This window comes from Symphalangus syndactylus, chromosome 24 (genome assembly GCF_028878055.3).
Source record: "Symphalangus syndactylus isolate Jambi chromosome 24, NHGRI_mSymSyn1-v2.1_pri, whole genome shotgun sequence".
Classification (NCBI taxonomy): domain Eukaryota; kingdom Metazoa; phylum Chordata; class Mammalia; order Primates; family Hylobatidae; genus Symphalangus; species Symphalangus syndactylus.
In genome coordinates this window covers 61303436-61324756 of record NC_072446.2, presented here as the reverse complement: position 1 = coordinate 61324756, position 21321 = coordinate 61303436, and the positions used below count along the sequence as shown (strand labels likewise).

Here is a 21321-nt window from a genome sequence, read left to right as displayed (position 1 = left end):
TGTGCTAAAGAATTCCCTGATAGTAATTTAAATTAAACTATCTTGCATATGTGAATTATTTCATGTTTTTTTTACAGTAGATAAAATATGCTAATTTGTGTAAATGGTCTTCTGGGTACAGATGCTTACACTGAAAGCAAGCTTATCTTAAAAGCTGCTTGTCTTTCATTTGAGGCTTCTTTTATATGCATAGTTTATTTTTCTAATGCTGTCTCAATGTAGGAATAATTTTAAGGAGGTATTTGTGGCTAAATGAAAGATTAAAAAAAAACCAGGTCTCTTGGCTTTGGTAAATATTAATGAGCTCATAGAAAATCTTGTTACTGAAGTGGGCCCTCTTTTGAGAGTTTTCTGCCATCTTGGCCCTTTGTGGGCCCTTCCCCTTTGTTGGGGATTAGCATACTGGGTTGTGTGTGCTATTGTGAGTTCTGCTTCAGCTCCTTTGTATGTGCTGATAGAAGGCTCACCTTGATCTATTACCAGAATAGTCTAGGCATCTTAATATTATATTGGATTTCTGTGAGAAAAAAGCAAATCATTCAGAAATAATTAATCTGACTTATTCATTTAAAAGCTTTACCACAAAATGGACAGTGTTCATTTCGGTCATTTATATACTGTCATAATTAACAAAGTAAAGTCCAACGTTTATTAATTTTTAAGTGAGGAGAAGTTCAGAATTTGAATTATTTATATCAATATTCACACATATATGTGCAAAATTATTACAGCAAATATACAACTTGATTTAGGCACTCTGTTTTCCTTTAGACCATGTATCATGTTCACTTGCCTACAGATTTCTAAAAATTATTTTTAGTTTCATAAGCAGTAATATTTTTTAATTGTGTTAAGAACTTAGAGAAGGTAATGTTGGCGCTATTATTACCAGATTGGTCATCCTCTAAAAACAGTGTTGTGAGGTTGGTGTTAGATATAAATTGTGAATGATGATTAAGTATATTTACTGATTTCATTCTACTATATGCAATCCAGAAATATGAGAATGGGTATATTTAACTTGTTAGGTAATTTTATGAAATATATTTGCTGATATCATTCTACTGTATACAATCCTGACATTATGTAAGAAGAAAAAAGGCAATTCCACTATTGACAGGATATAGGAATGATAAAAATTACTTAAAATAAATTTTGAAAAATTAAATTTCTCATGCATATTTTAACTTCTCCATTAGTCCAACAGGTTGTATGATGCTTATAAGGGAATTATTTGGCAAATAAACATTTTCTTTTTAAGAATGCAGTATATGAGTATAGTCACAAGGGGTCATAAATTCACACCCAGTTTTTTTAAAATGAGCCCATTGGATTAAAAAAATCAGAAAAACTAAAGCAGTTGTTTGAAAACATTTTTTAGGCAAGAAAAAAATGCATTAAGCAATTTCAAGAGTTATTACTGTCATCGTACACTTCTTCATCTACTTTCATAGAAGTTCAATATACCAGACATTTTTACCGTCATGAAGAGAGAAAAATGATAGTTCAGGAATATAACAAGAGTATTTGGAAACACAGATAGAAGTGTCATTAGCCCACTATTAAGTCTGTACTGGAAAACTTTCTTTAAATTTTGTGCTCAATCATTTGAATAAAGGATTTAAGTCCTTTTATAAAAACTATTTTTGGAAGAAATTTTATAAGAATTTTTATCAGAGCCAATTTCGAGCTGACGTTGTTGCTGGTAATATTCAGTTGTTGATAAACGGAGTGTGAATCTCGAGAGAAACCACTTCAATAGTTTGAGAAAGAAGGAGACAATTTCTGAAAATGATTTCCTAATCTGAGAAGCAGAGTTTTCTGCTGAGAAAAGTTTTAATTTTAAGAACTGCAGAAATGTGGAGTCATGGTCACGTATAGCCATTTCTCCATAGTTGTATTTGTGGTGAGTTAGAAAATAGATATCTAATAAAGGTCTGGAAATGCAAACAGAGTCAAATTTAGGTTTGATTGATTAATAGTTTTGAGAGAAAGAGAGAGAATAGTACTTAATATAAACTATCATTATGTTACTTATGTTCCTTTCAATTCAGCTGTACTAGTAAAATTTTACTTTTTTTTAAACTAAGGGTTAAAATCGTGGTTGAAATCTGAAGCATAGACTTGATATATTGCTTTCGTATGCTAAGGTTCCTAGCCCTGGACACTAATTCTAGGAAAAATATTGAAAAGAGGAAAAGAGCTCTCAAATATTAAAACTGCACCATAAAGTTCAAAAGTAATATAAACTTTATTTTAAAAGCTTGACTGGTATTTAAAAAGCCTATAATAAAACTCAAATGTATTTTTTTAAAATATAGCTAATTTCTTCAATGAAATTCAATATGATCTGAATTTTTACTTAGACACAGCTTTCCAATAACATATTGTGATAGTAAGAATGCTGGTCCTTCCAAGATGTCCACACCCTAATCTCTGGAACCTGTGAATATTACCTTACATGGCTAGAGGGATGTTATATAGTTGTGATGAAAGTGAAGGACCTTAAGATGAGGAGATTATCCTAGATTATTTGGTTGGGCCCAATCTAATCATATAAGTCCTTAAAAGCAGAGAACCTTGCTATGATTTAATCAGACAGAGATGTGCCTGAAAAAAAGACACAGAGATACAACAGTGCTGGCTTTGAAGATGAAGGAAGATGACCACAAGTCAAGGATTATGGGCAGACTCTAGTAACTAGAAAAGACAAGAAAATGGATTCTTCCCAAATGTCCCAGTTAACACTTAGTCCAGTGAGACCTGTGTTGGACTTATGTCATACAGAACACCAAAATAATAAATTTGTGTAGTTTAAGCCACTAAATTTGTGTTGATTTGTTACAAGAGCAATAGAAAATTAATACATGCTATAGTAGGTTGAATAATGTCCTTCCTTATATGTCCATATCCTAATCCCCAGAACCTGTGAATGTTTCCTTAAATGGCAAAATGGACTTCGCAGATGTGATTAAGGACTTTCAGATGGGGAGATTATCTTGAATTGTCTAGGTAGAACTGGATGCAGTCTTAACAGTCTTTATAATACAGACACAAGGATTGTCCAAGTCAGAGGACAGGGTGATAAGCTGATGGGAGCAGAGACTGAACTTTGAAGATGGAAGCAGGGGCCAAGAAAAATAGGCAGACACCAGAAGCTGAAAATTCAAGGTAATAGATGCTGTTTTTGGAGCCTCCAGAAAAAAAATCAGCTTGACCACACTTCAAGTTTAGATCATTCAAACAGTGTTTGGACTTCTGACTTCCAGAGCAATATGATAATAAATTCGTGTTGTTTTAACTGATTACATTTGTTGAAATTTGTTACAGCAGCCAGAGTACACTAATAGAGACACGTTTATGATATAAAGTGAGGTGTATACATGCAAGAGGCTGCATGGGCATAGGGTGGATTTTTGATTCTTTGAATAGAAATTTTGCTAGTAAGATCATAGAAGCTATGTTTTCAGGTAAAACCAAGTTTACTTTAAAAAATGTTTTAATTGACAGATAAAATTGTATGTATTTACCATGTACAACATATTGTTTGGAAGTATATGTACCTTGTGGAATGACTAAATCTAGCTAATTAAGATATATATTATCTTACATAATTATCATGTTTGTGGTGAGAACACTTTACATACACTGTCTTAGCTTTTTTTCAAGTATTTACATCTGTATTAAGTGAATTTAACTTTAAAAACTTAAAATGTAGTAGCTTGTTAGAAAATGGCAGTCGTAGTTCACATCTGTAATTTCACACATTGAGTAGGCCCCTCCCACATCAGCTTTGGATTTTACCATATAACTTACTTTGGCTGATAGAACAGTGTCAAAAATGGCTCAAGCAAAGGCTTAAGAAGTGCTTTTGCATTCGACTTGCTCTTTCTTGTCGCTGAGACCCATTTTCACTGTCTGAAGAAACCTGAGTTAGCCTTTCAGAAGATGAGATACCTTGTAGAGAGGTCCCAGCTAAGGCCCCTAACATGTGAGAGTTTTGCCGTCGTAGACCATCAAACCCCAGCCAAACTGGTACAGACTGGAATAACTACTTACTCAACCCACAAAATCAGAAGTAAGAAATGTTTGTTTTTTCCAGCCACTAAGTTTTGAGATGATATGTTTCTCAGCAATAGATAACCACTGTAGTGCATTTATTTTCTCAGGCCCTCAGGCCGTAGGGTACATTTCAGACATGACTGTTCCTCCAGCAATCGTAAGGAGTAGCATTAGCTATCCTATGTTAGATTTCTTCTGAATCATTTGTTGCCTTTGGTTTTTCAGGGAGCTAGGCTAGAAATTGGACTAGGGACTTCCTGGGCATCCTGAAACTACTGAAATTGAGTACCTTGACTTGTACTTTTCAGAACCAATTTTTAAAAATCTTTATCCTCCAAAATACATCCAACTAAAAAAATCAGGTTAGAAATATTTTTGTAAAGTATTTTACCCTTTGAATAGATTCTGAATGAAAAGGAGAATGTACTTCTTGCTAAATGTCTGTATTTGTATAGGCCTATATGAGTATGGTAGAAGTGAGATTGTCTAAACAGCCACCTAACATGTTTTAATGCTGCGGAATATCATGGCTAATGGGTGTCCTGCAGAGGCAGTGTTACAGCACCGAGGGCATGCCTCAGAACATTTCCCTAGGTTTCCAACATGTTCAGAGATGGGTATCATAGTGGTGAAGGCTATGGCTGTGGATATAGACTTTCAGCCATCCAATTCTGGTTCCACTTTTTACTAGGTCATTTACTTCACCAAAGGGGGACAATAATTGTACTTATTCATAGGGTTGTTATGAGGCTTTAATGAGTTAATGTACAACATTTGTAGGAGTTGCTGGCCGGTTATTAGTGCTCAATAAATGCCTCTCATTGTATGTACCAGGTGATTTTACCCCCACCCAGAGTCTGCCTTGCTGTAGCTGTGCTACTGTCCTATGTTGGAGAGGAGGTGTGTTACCTTATTGGGACCCTTCAGTCAGGTGGTTGAAGTCAGAGCTTTGTAGAAAAGAAACTAAAGATCCATTTGCTGCTGATGAAAACTTACTACCAGAAAATTTCCTGAAAAGTTAAAGAATGTGGAAGCAGTCCCTCCTGGTCTCTCAGAGAGCTGTATATTAATCTCTAGGGCTCTGAAGGAACAGTTTGAAGACACCTTGGCCAGATAACCTCTGAAGTCCCCACACCCTGCCCCAATGCTGCTCTCAAATTACCACCTCATGGAGAGTCCTCTCATATTAGGAAGCTGATATTTATTTCCATGGAAAACAACAAAGTTAACTGACTTCTTTGGGAATGGAAAGAATGACAATGTTCCCTTCACCATGAACTCAATCAACTAAAATAACCATTCAGGCCTCCCAGCTACTTTCAACTTTTCACTACCAGGAATTTCCCTTTACATCTTGACAGAGGAACTCCTGCAGTTATCTTCTGCTGTGACCGCTCATGTTTGCAGGCGAATATATTCTCCTTCAGAGGAGCTGACATAAAAGAATTTTAAATCAAAATGGGATTTAATATCACTTGTTATTAAAATACATTTCTGGTGCCTGTTTTAAGGGCTTATTTTCTTGCCAAATAGTTTAGTGTAAAAGGAGAGAAAATAAGTAAATCTTATACTATCTAAGGTTAAAAAATTTACGTTTTGTGACCGTGATGTTTGCATTGAGAAAGGTTATGTGTGTGTCTGTGTCTGTGTGTATAGCCTGTAACATGTAAGGATATGATAGAAACTACATCACCCATGCATTTCATTCTACTGCCTTAGCTATTTGATAAATAACTGTATCTCTTATGGCCTAATGTAAAATAATGAATCAAATTTTCCCAGTGCTGAAACTAGTCAAGGGCTTTTGGGAATACTTTTCAAACCATTAACGCATTAATGTATTGCTACCTATGTGTCCCAAAAGGGTTACTGTAGGTTTCAAAAAGGGTCTAATTTACTAGCTAATGGTATTTTATTCATAAGAGTCACTTGGCTTTGTGGAATCGAATTTCATCTTTCTGCTTTTGGGTTAATTCAACTGAATTTCCAGCAAACTACATTGTTTCATTCTAATTGCAGTCAGTCCCTCATCTTACAAACCATTGTGTTCCAAAAGCTCATTTGTTATTTGGTTATTTGGAACTTAGAGGTACTTTTCAATAGAAAAATTAAAGCTACAAATGTTGGGTGTGTTCCCAGAATAGCCCACAGAAGCCAACTTAACCCATCATATGCCCGGTCCTCATGCTGCTATCCAACTAAACCAACATGAATAGCAGTGCCTATAAAGGTAGCATGCTTTGCCAGATTCAAGTTGGGAGTCCCAGAGGTCATTCTTCTATAGCAGCCCTGTCAGTAGGAGTGAGGACTTTCCTGTCTTCGTTCCTCCAACCTCAAAAGAAGCACAGTGAGAACACAGCCCAGCCATAAACCATTAACAGTGACTGTGATTGTTTGGGCCAGGGGTTGGGGTTAGAATTACTCAGGGACAGGAGACTATGTAATAGAGCTTAAGCATCAAGATAGAGGCAGAGGAGAATGAAGAGTCGCAATTGTTTGTAAGTTGTCAGGATGTAGTGAGGTCTTAGAATGAGGAGTAGAAAGATTGAAAACTAGGTGACTGGGTGAGTGAAGACCTGAAACTAGATTAGATTTAAAGGCTTCGGCAACCCTCTCTTCCCCTTTACAATTTCAGAGTCAGCTACAGATTCAAGTTCACCTAAGTAGGATTGCTTGGTAAAGAGCAGGCATTTCACTCACTAGAAGCCTTTATAAGAAATAGCTCATTTTTTTCTGCCATTCTTTTTGCCCCTGAGGCTCTTGCTCGGGTGGAAGGAGGGAGGCCAAGGGAGAATCTCGGGAGAGTATGGGAGCAGATTAGGGAGGTATGATAGAGGTTCTCAGGCAGAGACAAAAAAAGGATCTCAATCTTGGCGTGCCTCTGCTCCTATCTCTGTTGTTATAATGGGAAGAGTTTGAAGGTCAAATGGAAGAGAAAGTGAACTTCTAGAAGAAGGGATGTTGGTAGAGGAGCCTCTCCTGCATGTCTACTAGGACAGTATCCACATGTAATAAAGTCAGACCAACATGGTCTTTCTGGATTTGGCTTTTCTGACAGTTTCCTGAGAATTGTCTCTGGAGGAAAGGATGCAGTTCTCAAATGTTTCTTTGGAGGCAGGCATATACCTGTCTAAGGAAACCATTATAATCTTAGAAATGAGCTTTTGTACCAGATGTACCACATATACAGGATTCTCATAGGAGGATCCTTGATGAGCCTCTCCTTCTCCTGTCTTGAGTGCTCTTCTCCCCTCATTTAACCCAGTTAGTTCCTACACGCCCCTTAGCATGCCCATGTCATGTGCTCATGAAAACCTTTCCTGAACATGTTTCCCATTCAGGCTAGGCCAGACCCTGAGATAAAAGCACACTCACAGCATATTTTGCTGCTGCTTTTCATTATTTTTACTCTCTGTCACAATTTGAAGTATATAACTCATTGGAGAACTCCTTGTTAAATGGTTGTCTTCCCCTTCAAGAAACCATCTCCATCAAGACGGAGACTATGAATTAACCACTGTATCCAGTGCCTAGTTCAGGGCCTAACACTTAGTAGGTCTTTGTAAATATTTGTCATGAACTATCAAGAAGCAGAAATTTTGTATCTTAACATATCTTTGTAGGGAGGTCACCTTTAATGCATACCTTTGACGATTAAGAAACTTAAGTAGTGCACAGAGAAGATGTAGAGAACTGTTAAATAAAATATATTGACTTAAATATATCATTGCTTAGTATAAGGGTGGACTCTAGGAAGCCTTTATATCTCGAGAAATTTGCCTACTTCTATGTCAAAATTGTATTAGTACCTATGAACTTTCCAAACTAGTTAATGCTGTTCTGAGTTGAATTGGCTTTAGAAATTCTAAAGTGGAGAGCTGCCCTTGGCTTAAGCAGACTACAGTTCTTAGGTAGGAGGCAGGAATGGCCCTGAGGAACAGTCAGCATCTCTGCCATGCGTGCACCATGGTGGTCTAGAGCAACTGAGAAAACCAGATGCTTCCATAGAACCCACAGGTGTAGACATTAACAATGCGACACTGTGGATCTTTGTGTTGATTTCAGCCACCCACCCAAGTCATTAATTTATAGGAGTTTATGCCCTTCACAAAGGAAATGTTTTTGCTAACAAATCTCTTATGATTTCATCTATTTGTCTTTTCCTCTTTGTATTTTGTCTCATACAAACAATAGTTAACATAGTGACACAAACACCACTAAAACACTTCAGTATTTTTCTCAGGACTTATTCATTTTACCTGGAAGGAAATTGCCGTATAACCCATGCCATTAGAAAATTAAAAATGCAGCCATTTCTGCAGCTTGTACGTCATATGCTATGTAATGAAAACGTGCCTAGCCTCCTACTCCCTTGTATTTGCCAACAGAACTTAAGTTCTGTCTGGGCTGCACTCACACTTTCTTAGTGCCAGGGAGATGATTGGATATAAATTACATAGCTTGTATTTCCTAATCTACTAAAAAGAAAGGGAAAAACAGAAAAGGAAGGAAGAAAAGGAAGGAAAAAAAGAAAAGGAAGGAAGGAAGGAAGGATCTCTAAGTGCATATCACCAGAAGCTTAGAGAGATGATATTTTAACTGTAGAAAATTCTCAAAGATTAATCTACTATATCATGATTCTTTGAACTTCAAAGTATACCCCCAAAATATAATATGTGAACAGATGAGTACTATTGCATATTTCAGTCAAAACTAAAAACAATAGTCTGTAACTGAATATGTAACTTAGAAAATATCAATACAAATTTTAATCTAAATGATCTGTTTATTCCTTTCTCAAATAATGACTTCATTTTAGTCATATGAGAATGTTTTATTTACTCATATAGGCATACATAAATAGATTTTAAGCATTATTTGTGATGAGGCATAAACATGAATCTTCTAATAGAAAGTGGTACCTTGGGGTAAATTTTAGTAGGGAAAGATTTCACTTATGTGAGCTATCAAAGTGATCAAATTCATGGAAACAGAAGGTAGAATGGTAATTACCAGGGGCTAGGAGGAGGGAGAAAAGAAGAGTTGTTTAATGTGTACATAGTTTCAGATCTGTGGGAGGACAATGTTCTGGAGATCTGTTTACAAAAATATGAGTATACTTAGCACTTCTGAACTACACACTTCCAAATGCTCAAGATGGTAAATTTTATGTTGTGTTTTTTAATCACAATTTTAAAAAAGAAAAGAAATATTCATAAGAAACTTGAACATTCTTCTAGTTTTGGAAATTATCCGTATTGTTTAGCCTCTTAATTGTATATCCTACAAAAATCTAGATTTAGAATACAAAATTATTATGTGTATTTTATTATATAAACTCATTTGGGATGTTAAAAAAGCAAATGATTTAGAAACACTATAAAATTATAGACAATTTGTATTCACTTTTTCAAAGTTAGTTAAAACAGTGTTGATGTGTCTCTGAATATTAAGTCGTGTTTCATAAAAATGTTAATCTTCAATAATTTACATTTATTAAAATAATAGAGTAAAACATGTTATTTACGATCATCAAAAGTTGGAGTATTCTAACCAATTATTATTATTTATTGTTATTATTATTATTATTAGTTTGAGACAGGATCTCACTTTGTCATCCCAGCTGGAGTGCAGCAATCTGCTCACTGCAACCTCTGCCTCCTGGGTGCAAGTGATCTGCTCACCTTAGCCTCCTGAGTAACTGGGACTACAGGTGCATGCCACCATACCCAAATAATTTTTGTGTTTTTTGTAGAGATGGGGTTTCACCATGTTGCCCAGGCTGGTGTTGAACTCCTGGGCTCAAGTGATCTACCCAACTCGGCCTCCCAAAGTGCTGGGATTACGAGTGTGAGCCACCACGCCTGGCCCTAACCAATTATTTTAATTAATATAAATAATCAGAGTATAACAAAATACACCAAAACTGGTTATGTTATCTTTATAAAATATGTTTTATAAATAAATAACAAATAACTAATCTGGTTGGTGATAAATATGTCTGCTTTTACTTATTCCTCTCCATTTTAGTATTGTAATTTTTTAGCATTCTATACTAGACCCCATGTACAGTTGAAGTTTTCTTTTGTTTGTTTCCCCCATCAGGCTTTTAATTAAAGAATAATAAGATCTTATTTTATTATAGATCTTATATCGCTTATATAACTACAGAGTGCGTTCAACCAAACTTTAACTGCACTTTACTTGTTTCATACTGTTGGCAATAAGCACAATGTGAATAACACCTGAGACTGTCACTGGGGGAGAGCACTCAGGAGCCCGGCCCTCCCTGGGCTTCCTTACCGGCCTCCCAGCCCCACCCTTGACCTGTGCCATCCTTAATGTGAACTCCCATCACACCTTACCTAATCTCTCAAATGGCACCTATCAGATCTTCTCTTTTATTCTTGAGTATTCAGTTTCTCCCTTTTTTTTTTTGATCTTTCTAACTGACATGTTTACAGCCATTTAAGGCACACAGCACATGTACACATGTAACTTCCCTCAAATCCATGTGCTTCTTCCATTACTTTGTCTCTTTTCTCCTTCGCATAGCAAAACTGATCTGTAGCAATTACTGACCGACATCCTTAATCTAGCAGACAGGTTTTAGTCTAGTTTTTTATTGTCCAGATGATGTTGCATAATCAACAATGTCGAACTTCAGGGGCAAACAATTCTGAAGTTAAATAAAGCACTGCCTAGTTCTTGTACCTGTAAGTTCGCTCCACCCTTGGGCTCTGCCCTGCTGTCTCTATTTCTTCTGGAACTCAATGGCTAGACAGGTGTGTCCTTCTCATGGGAAGAGCAGAAGCACAAGAGGGCAATTGGAAATGCTCAGATCCTACATGCCATCAATTTTTCCTTTTTCTTTTGGCTAAAACAAGTCACTTGAACAAAAGAAACTATACTCCACTGATTTTTATGGGTGAAACTGCAAAGTCACACAGTAAAGAATGTGGATGTATGAAGAGGGGAAGAATTGGGGCCAAGAACATAATCTACCATAGTAATCTTACCTACCTTTGGAGTAGCAATGAGTACTATAGGCCTTTGCCTTCTTTAGGAAATACCCTCTTCCTGTGGCTTCTATAATGAAACATTGTCTTGATTTTCCTCCCATCCTTCTGGCCCCCTTTGTTTACTTTCCTTTGCTGGTCCAGCTTTCTCAAGACCTGGTACCACCATCTTGTCAGCTTTTTTTTTTTTTTTTTTTTTTTTTTTAAATATGGCCTCTCTACTTAGTGTTATCCGTGATTCTGGAACTCATTGCCATCCAAATAAAGCTGAATCAGAGATGCTTAAATTGTTCCCTTAGTTTCAAAACCATATATTTAATTATCTATTTTATATTTCTTCCAAGATGTTTCAAAGACACTTCAGACTCAACTTAAGCCTAAATTCAAATTTAAAACATTTATAATTATCCCCTCTTGTACCCCCAGACTTCTTCAGTGCTCCCTAGCTCAGTGAATCCTACTACATCCATGCAATTATAGAAGCCAAAAAAAAAAATAAGACTCATCCTCAACACTTCTTTTCTCATTAAGCTCTATTGATTTTATTGCCTCAATAGCTCTGGAATGTACCTGCTTCTTTCTGTCACTGTGGTTTCTCCCTAGTCTAAGCCACCATTCTCTCTCACCTGTAGCATTGTATTATCTTCTGAACCTCATCTCCTTTTGCCCCCATCTGATCTGTTCTCTGCGTTGGAGCCAGAAAGATCTTCTTGAAAAGCACATCTAATAATGTCTCCTTCTTTTTAAAATACTTCAAAGGCTTCCCATTGAATGGATAGAGGTAAAATGCTTGACAGACCTATATGCATTTTTGTTCCTATCTCATGCCATGCTTAACCGTATTACTTTGCAGTTCCGCAAAAAACATATCATGAGACACAGATTTTGTAGGGCATTTATTTGGAATATGAAGCCAGGAAGTAGCAGTGAGGGAATAAGGAGAATGAGGAAAAAACAAAATAACACAAGCAAAAGCCATTGTAAGAGTATATTATTGAGTTTGCCTCTCTAGGGAATGGTGGTCTGATTTCACAGGACATCTAGAAAGTTTGCAGATTAGGACCCATAATTATATGCCTGAAGAATAGGCACCTAGTTGCATATATCCACTTGCTCCCCATTGTTTGAGGGTTGCACTCACTTGTGTTTAACTCCCCTGCATTTCAGAGCCAGACACATGCACATCCTCCCTGTCTTTGCCTAGTTAACTCCTATTTATTTTTCTGATCCCACCTCATTCCTGTGACAGAAAACCCCTGCCTCTAAATGAAGCAGGTTCTTCCGGTCTTCTCAAGACCATGTGCCTCTAGTATACACCATATATATCTTCTTTGCAGTGCTGATTGCTGTGATGAGTTTGCATTTTTTAATGATTATTTCATTAAAATCTTTCTGCCCTCTGGACTGCAAGCTTGAGAAGACCAAGGTTCACGTCAGCTTTTGATTTTCATTGCCTTACCAGCACCCAACCTAGGACCTGGTGCATAAAATGTGTTCAATATATTTTCAACAAATGTGTAAGTGTAGGTGTGTGTGTATTAATATGTGTGTGCATGCATGTATATTTATAAAGGGAAACTTTGAATTTTTAGAGCTTAGATTACTATCAATATCTAAAAAGGTTATCATTTTTAATTCAAATTTCATATTCTATTTTTACTTATTGCTTTCTTCTGGTGCTTACATAGTTGAATTATACCAGAGGCATCTGTTCAAAAAAAGTCATATGGAGAAAAAGCAGAGAACTCTTGCTTTACATTATCTTGATTTATCTGACAGCTTGTAGTATTGGTGGCGCTTTTCTGAAGAAAGTTATCACTATGCAGTTGCTTTAATAAAACAGAGATTTTGAGTTAAAATGGGTAATATCAGACCATAAAAGATAGTCCTTTACAATCCTGCCTTATTCAGTAGAAGTCACATTCGTTAGTGTTGAGCAATTTGAGGACTTAGGTACTTACAGATATATATATATATCCATTCCCTAAAACACCATGTCCAAATTTTTGTTTCACAAACTGGGAACTGCAACTTGATAACAGGAAATATATGGCAAAAATAGATGAGTGTTCAGTCTCTGGGGTTTTATGCTGATATAAAATAATAACAACCAAAATGAGAGTGGAGAGGCAGATGGAAATCAACATAAATTATTTTTAATGAAGTAAAATATTTCCATAAAAGTAAGCTACCAATTGGAAGTTATCACTATTTAATAAATGTTTTTTGTATTTCTAGTTGCCATGTTGTATGCCAGATGATCCAGCATTAATTCAACAAATAATATGGTACCCTTGGCAAATAGAATGGTCATCATGGAGATGGACATAGTCTCCACCTTCACCGGGATGGTTGTTATTGCTTTATTTAAAAATGCAGTTATTTTCTCTGAAAACATCTATACAGATCTATCATGTCCTGAACTTTTTCTAATTTCTTGGAAGAGAAGCCAAAGTATCATGCATCTAATTCAGTCTCAGACCTCAGCTTCCAAGAGATGTTATTAACTGTGGTGAAAGGATTAGTAAAAGAGTAAATGGATTATGAGATAGTTGCATCTGTGTCAATTAGTGGTTGCTGTCAATTACTAGTTGCTTATATTCACTTTTTCTCATTTAGGGAGTGTGGAGAGTAGGATATTAAATGTCTGGTGGGCACAGAGTCTCTTTTCCTATGGTAGTTGCCTTAGTTATACACGGGGCTATAAACTGAAAATGGTGTGTAACCCTTTAATTGAAGACTCTGGGGTCCTAAAATAATTTCCTTAAGAACACTCTGGCCCATAGATTAAACATTTTGAAAAATATTTTCTTTGATTTATTGCATGTTTGAAATCAGATAATATCTGTCACTCCAGGATCTATAAACTCTTGCATGTGGGATATTTTTAGGTAAAGTGATTTTTTTTTTGAGGAATACCAAGGGGATAGTGGATTTCCATGAACTTAAAGATCACAGTTTTTGTTAAGCTGAATACCCAACTTGAACAAATTTTCTATTTTTTTGTTTTTGCTTATTGACAGATGTGCCATGGAGGTGTTTTTAAGGTCTCATGACTCTAAAAATGGCTTATGATAAGCAAAAGCAATGTCAGCTTTGTCCTGAGGGGATCTTGATTCACTTATCAGCTGAAAACAGCTGAGCAATCAAAGCACAGGTTCTTCCTTGGTGGAAGTGACAACTCTAGTTCAGAATCTTCCAATCTGAATCTAAGATCATCCTTAGAAATTAGGGTTGGTGGAGAAACCAGAGTGATGTGTGCTGGAGCCAATACTCCATCAGAGTGGGAGAGTCCACTCTTTCCTGTTGCTTTCCCCACTCGGGCCTTGGGCTATTTTAGATGAGGTCACCTTAGCCATGTTCTCACCACTCCAGCTTTGGGCCATCTCTGATGAGTTCACCTCAGCCATGTTCTCATCATTCCTCCTCTGGGGCATTTTGGATGAGGTTACTATGGTGGGCACATTTCTTGCCTCATGTACTTTAGAATGCCACATATGCTTTTAAAATCAGAGACAAGTGCCTAACAACTTCTTATTTATATGTTTTTAGGTTAGATGTAAAATGACCTGAGAATTGCAGCCCTCATGAGCATTGGCTACGTGAATTTTTGATTAATAAAGTCTAGTAAATTCATTGACTTTATAGCCTCATCTACCAAGAAAAGAGAACTTAGTTTTTGAAAGGATTAATTAGCTTGCTTTTGAGAGGGTCAAAATTTAGTAGAAGGTGTGTCAAATGAACATTATTGCTGAAGTAAGTCTGAAAAATTCAAAACTGTTGACGGTGAGAACTGAAGTGTTTATTATATTACCCTGGGTACTTTTCTATGTCTTTCCCTTTGGAGGAAAACATAGTTCTAAGAATCTAGGAGGCCTGTGGATGTATGAAATTAAGAGGAAATAAATATTCTATCAATAGGAAGAACCTCAGAAAAACCCAAATTGTCCATATTCTGAACATAACGTTTGTTGTATGTGTTATACCCAATTTAGTTGCTTTTGTTTATCTGAGATTTCTGTAGCTTTCAAAACTGATCTCTTAAGATTTACTAGTAACGTGAGTTATTAAGGGGGGCAAAATTTAATTAATTCATTCTGTTTTCTAAATACTTTCCCTTATCTTTGCCTCTCTCATGGCAATCCTTCATTGTTTCTCTCCCATTTATTTTACAAGAAAATAAAAAATCTTACTGAGATTTTTAGGCCTCACGTGATTTGGCATCTCCAGTGACCAGAAACATCTCCTGTCTCACCATTGCTTACTAAATTCCATGGCTTCCATCAGTTCCTAAATTATGTCAAGCCTTTTTTTCGTGTCTGGATCTTGCTTTCTGTTCCCTCTTTCTAGGTTACTTTTTATGTAAGTGACTCCTTCTTCTGGTCTGAGCTTAATCATATCCCCTCCTCAAAATAGTATTGTCTGACCATCTTTCTAAATTCAACATTTCATCTTATTTTTCTCACAGCATCTGTTTATTGTCTTCATTGCATTTGACATAATTTATGGTTTGTAAAAATGTGTTGGCTTTTCTCCATAGGTCGTGAGCTTCATGACAGTGGGAACCTTATGTATCCTGATTATTAATTATATCCGTGGTACTAATAGTTTGACATATGGGAGGTTATCACAAAAATTATAATGGATGAATTTCAGCTGTAAATTGGAAGCTTGTCAAGCCTCTTCATGGTTAGTGACTGACTTGTTTTCCTCAATCTTGATCTAATGAGGCTTTAGACCACTGCTCCTAGCTTTATGAAAACATTTCTAACAAATAAAATGAGAACAAAAAAAGACAATGTTTAAATTCTGAATCTTGACAATGTTATACTCTTTTATAAGTGATATGGTTTGGCTCTGTGTCCCCACTCAGCTATCACCTTGAATTGTAATAATCCCCACATGTCAAGGGTGGGACCAGGTGGAGATAATGTTTCCCCCATACTGTTCTCGTGATAGTGAGTGAGTCCTTATGAGATCTGATGGTCTTATAAGGGGCTTCCCCCTTGGCTCTTTTCTCATTCTTCTCTCTCCTGCCGCCATGTGAAGATTGACATGTTTGCTTCCCTTTCCACCATGATTGTAAGTTTCCTGAGGCCTCCCCAGCCACGCAGAAATCAATTAAACTTCTTTCCATTATAAAGTACCCAGTCTCAGATATTTCTTCATAGCCGCATGAGAATGGACTAATATAATAAGTTTATTGCAAAAGATGACATTTTTGAATTAAATATCTGAAAGAAAATAGAGGTATCTTGTAAAGTTTGGTTTCCTTCATTTGTTGTCCTAACATAATAGAAATAAAGAAGTAATACAAAGTTTTAGGAAAACTTAGCAAATGAATAATATAGTTATGATTTTAAAAGGAAATCACTTTCAGTAACAGTAAATTAAAATCTTAATTATTATATTTCACTTCTCTATAGCAAATTGAAAAACAAAACAAGCACTGTGAGACAAATTAGAAATTCAGTCATAATACTCTCAAATGTACTAAGGAATTTAGAAGAGTAAATTTCATTTAGTTTCAAAAGATTAAAAAGTACAACTTTGGACAATAACGTTATTTTTCTTAGGTAGGCATTAAAGAAAATAGATCCAATATGTTTCTTTTTAGAAGACTGTATCTAGGACCTGGCCCCGGACCCTACAGCCATCAAGATGTTGATGCCTAAGAAGAACCAGATTGCCATTTATGACTCCTTTTTAAGGAGGGAGTCATGGTAGCCAAGAAGGACATCCACGTGCCTAAGCACCTGGAGCTGGCAGACAAGAATGCATCCAACCTTCCTGTCATGAAGGCCATTCAGACTCTCAAGTCCCGAGGCTATATGAAGGCACAGTTTGCCTGGAGAAATTTCTACTGGTACCTTCCCAATGAGGGTATCCAGTATCTCCGTGATAACCTTCATCTGCCCCCGGAGATTGTGCCTGCCACTGTACGCCATAGCCATCCAGGGACTGGCAGGCCTCGGCCTAAAGGTCTGAAGGGTGAATGACCTCCAAGACTCACAAGAGGGGAAGCCGACAGAGATACCTACAGACGGAGTGCTGTGCCCCCTGGTGCCGACAAGAAAGCCGAGGCTGGGGCTGGGTCAGCAACTGAATTCCAGTTTTAGAGGCGGATTTGGTTGTGGACATGGTCGGCCACCTCAATAAAATTGGAGAGGGTTATTTTGCATTGTATAAACTTAACAGCCAAAAAAGCTTAAAAAAAAAAAAAGAAAAAATCTAAACTTCACTGATTTCAGATTTATTAAAAAAAAATAAACACAGGTAATTTCCATTTTCTAGTGTCTCCTTTGCTGGGTATTTCTTTTGTTTAACCAGAAGATCACTTGTGCCACTAGATTTATATAATATTAAGTGTTACTCACTTCAGTATTTGTAATGTCATTATTCATTTTAGGATAATTTCAACATTTGTTTATTCTGGAAAGCAGAAGTAATCTGCATTCAGATACAATGGCAATTCCATGCCCAGAATGCTTCCCTGAGCTTCACGGCTTATGAAAGCATGCAGTCCTGTATTTCCACAGCCATACTAAGTAGCTGGATTCAGGCCTGTGAATTTGGTAATGCTCAGTACATTTCAAAACGTGGACTGGGATTGAATATTTAGGTAAGATTGACTTAAAGATAATTAGTTCATATATTATAACAGATGCTTTAAAGGAGTTTGTGACTGAGCAAGTCCACTGGGGGACCCATGCACTGTACAGCATTTTAATAGCTTCCCATGGAGCTGGTTTTTATCCAACTAGGCTTTAGTGTGCTGCCATCTCCTTGTGTGGAGAGGATCTGAGTCTCACTGTGGATCCTATCATTGGAATTACTCTAAGAATATCATAGAAAATACTGAGGATCTCATTAGGATTTCAGTATCAGAGATACTTGTTCTCATCCTTAGATAAGTACTATTAAGGTAGTTCTTATTAGGTAAACACTGCAAATCTTGAAATTGATCATTTTTTTTCTCTCTTTCGGTTGGCTTCTATAACTCTAAGAAACAAATCTGGGGACCCACTTATAATTGCAGTATTTCATGGCATGTAGCTCTGTATGAATCCACCTATGCTCTCCATCTTACTCTCCTTTTCTTTATCTCCTTTTTCAAGTTCATATTCAATTCATTGTATCTTGCTTAATTATATGCTTTCTGTTAAGGTGACTTGAGTGCCTTTTTGAAATGAGATAGATTATTAATTCATTAATTACTGTATAGATTGCTTTTCTGGCTCATTATAATTTTCAAGTCATTAGCACAACAGGAGAATTTATAAGGTATTTTTGATATGCCATTAGACATATCAAAACTAGACATTGGGGAGGTCTTACACTCTTAATATGCTTATGTATCTTATATTTGAGTTAATTTTCTTAAATAATTTCTACTACATAGGAAGCTGCTGAGAAATTTTAAAGAGTATTTGATAGCATAACTAATCTAGTACAACAATTAATTAATAATCTTGGAAAAGGCCTCATTAATGTTTAGTTAGATATTCCATGCCATCATTTGTATAACAATATCACATTATGCTTTATCTTCATATTCAAAGAGTTTTCAACATACAAAGAGATTGTATTATAAAGGTGTATTTATAAGTTAGTCATTTAGAATGCAGAGTTCATTTTCATGAACAATCAAGTTTCTAAATGACAGCTAGGTTAGCCCATAAAACCTGTTTTGCCCATAGTGTAGAAGAAATAATTTTAATTTACAGTGACAAATTACAGAAAATATTATTTTACATCTTAAAATAGAAATAAAAGCACAAAAATTACCTTATTTTAATTTTGAAGCCTAAGACAAAAGTGGTATAATTAGGAAATCAGGGTGTAGATATGCAGGTTCATGTAGATGCTGGAGAGAAATTCTGGATATCTTTAAAGGGAGGAGGATTTATTGTACTGTGTGATTTCACTCCACTATATATTAATTTTCCCTTCTTTTTATAAATATATCATTAATGGTAGGTGCTTTTCTGATTATCAAGGAGGATTGAGTTCCCTTTCAACTTAAAAATTAAATGAGTAACAGAGGAGAGGAGCAGCAAAAGACAGAGTAAGTGAATTGGTATTCCTGAGCTAAACAGATGCGAGCTGGAACAGACGCATCTGAGTAAGGGAAGTGCTTACTTGGGCATTGGACATTGGAGAGATTTTCTGAGGTGGCTCTAAATGAGCCATAAACTGCTGAAATCATGAGGGGTAGAGAGGGTTCATGTGTTGCACAGAACTCCCAAGGGGAAAATAACAACTGCAGATGAAGGGATATGGATCACACAGGTCCCCATGTTTCCTGGTGGGCTGGGGGCAGGGTGGAGTGAGGGCAGGGAGGGATCCCGTGTAGATGGCAAGTTCTTTATTTCCAGGTAGTGGCAAGCTGGGTGTTTGCAATCTTGGAAGTGCTTATACTTATAAAACTTTCACTTTGGGGATATCTGATACTATAAGCATACAGAAATGATGAAGAATTTTATTTTAAGTATAAAGTTCTGAGCCTGGGGCCAGGTACGTAGCAAAGAATTAATGTTAGTTCTTATTATTTTCTGGCATTTAATAGAATTGTCAGTGTAACTTATTTATTTATTTATTTATTTTATTTTATTTTATTTTTTGGGACGGAGTCTCGCTCTATCTCCCAGGCTGGAGTGCAGGGGCGCGATCTCGGCTCACTGCAAGCTCCGCCTCCCGGGTTCACGCCATTCTCCTGCCTCAGCCTCCCGAGCAGCTTGGACTACAGGCGCCTGCCAACAAGCCCGGCTAATTTTTTGTATTTTTAGTAAATACGGGGTTTCACCGTGTTAGCCAGGATGGTCTCGACTTCCTGACCTCGTGATCCGCCCACCTCGGCCTCCCAAAGTGCTGGGATTACAGGCTTGAGCCACCACGCCCGGCCCAGTGTAAGTTATTAATACTCACTATTTATTATTACTGAAGTCAATCCTCTAAATCATGAGTTAAGTAAATCTAAAACAAAATACAGAGTACTGTTTCTCCATCACTCTGCCCCAGCTCCATTTAGGACCTTGTTCCCTAACATGCACCATCCCCCAGGCCTTTTGGTTCTTTTTATCCTTTAAATTTCCCTTCCTTCACTTTATTCTGAGTTATCTTCTATCCCTCCCAGAAAGTGAACATATGCCCTTTAATTACTCTGCCTGCATTCAACATTTTGAACCTTTCCTCTTCTTCCCTTTACCAGCCAACAACTACAAACTTAGGTCTCCACTGATTATTGTCACATGTTTACTAGCAATTTACAACCTCAGCTGTTCAAAATTGAGCTCTGATTCGTCAACGTTACTGAAACTGCTATTATGGAAGTGACCAAAGCTCTCCTTTGTGCAGAATTTAATAGCCTTTTCTCTGTTCTTATTCTGTGGTTTTTTTGCAGTATTGCAGTATCGAGGCTGTTAGCCGCCTTCTCCTGGAGCTCCTCCTCATCGTTTCTCTGAGACCTCCTCATCGCACAGCTCAGTCTATTGAGATCTTGCCCTTTCACATTCCATCTTAGATGCCTCCTCCTTATTGAAACCCTTCCTGATTCTCCCAGCTGCCCTCAATACCATTTTGTCTTTGCCTCTGTTGGAAAGTCTGTTTTCATCTTTGATGTATAGATATTTGGGTATTGTTAAGATCTCTGCTCTGGATCCTGAGAATGAGGTTCCTGGGAATAGGAAATTGCCTTACATTTACTTACTGAGTAAATTCCCAATCAACAGCTGCTGAGGACTGGCTTTCTTTCTCCGTGCAACCTCCTGAAACATTCCCATTGCTGTACATTATTAATATTTGAGTCATGATATCTATATCTGAGGTTAAATAGCTGACAAATTGCTCATTTAATTGCCAGCATCATACCCTGACTAGTGAGTGTGCTCCAGTTTGGGTGAACACAGAATTTTATACATTTATTTCAGTGAGTTTACTGCCCCTTCCTTCAAAGTAGTTCTCACCTAAACTTGTTTTTTATTCCCAAGATCCTTATTGTGAAATAGCTGTTTCAGCTCATTGGTATGCGAGAGCAAGTCTAATAGCGCTGAATCCTGACACTGGTTCTGTGTTTCTGCTCTCGCTGGTTCCTCTCCTGGGGTGCTTTTTCTCTGACTGCTTTTTTAAGGCCACCAATCTGAAATGCAGTTTCCATTTGATAGAGCTGTAGATGAGCTTACTCTGAAAACACACCACTTGCCCTTGGGTCTAAGGTGCCCATTTGTAGTCCCCGCACACA

General features: G+C 36.8%; 1 protein-coding gene and 1 pseudogene across 7 annotated transcripts in view; both read left to right on the top strand.

Moving 5' to 3' along the window:
• The window catches only part of MACROD2 (mono-ADP ribosylhydrolase 2), a 2104525-nt gene that overhangs the window by 776239 nt on the left and 1306965 nt on the right, over positions 1–21321 (top strand). The gene's annotated exons all lie outside the window — the stretch shown is intronic.
• On the top strand, positions 15765–18237 carry LOC129474207 (small ribosomal subunit protein eS10-like; annotated as a pseudogene).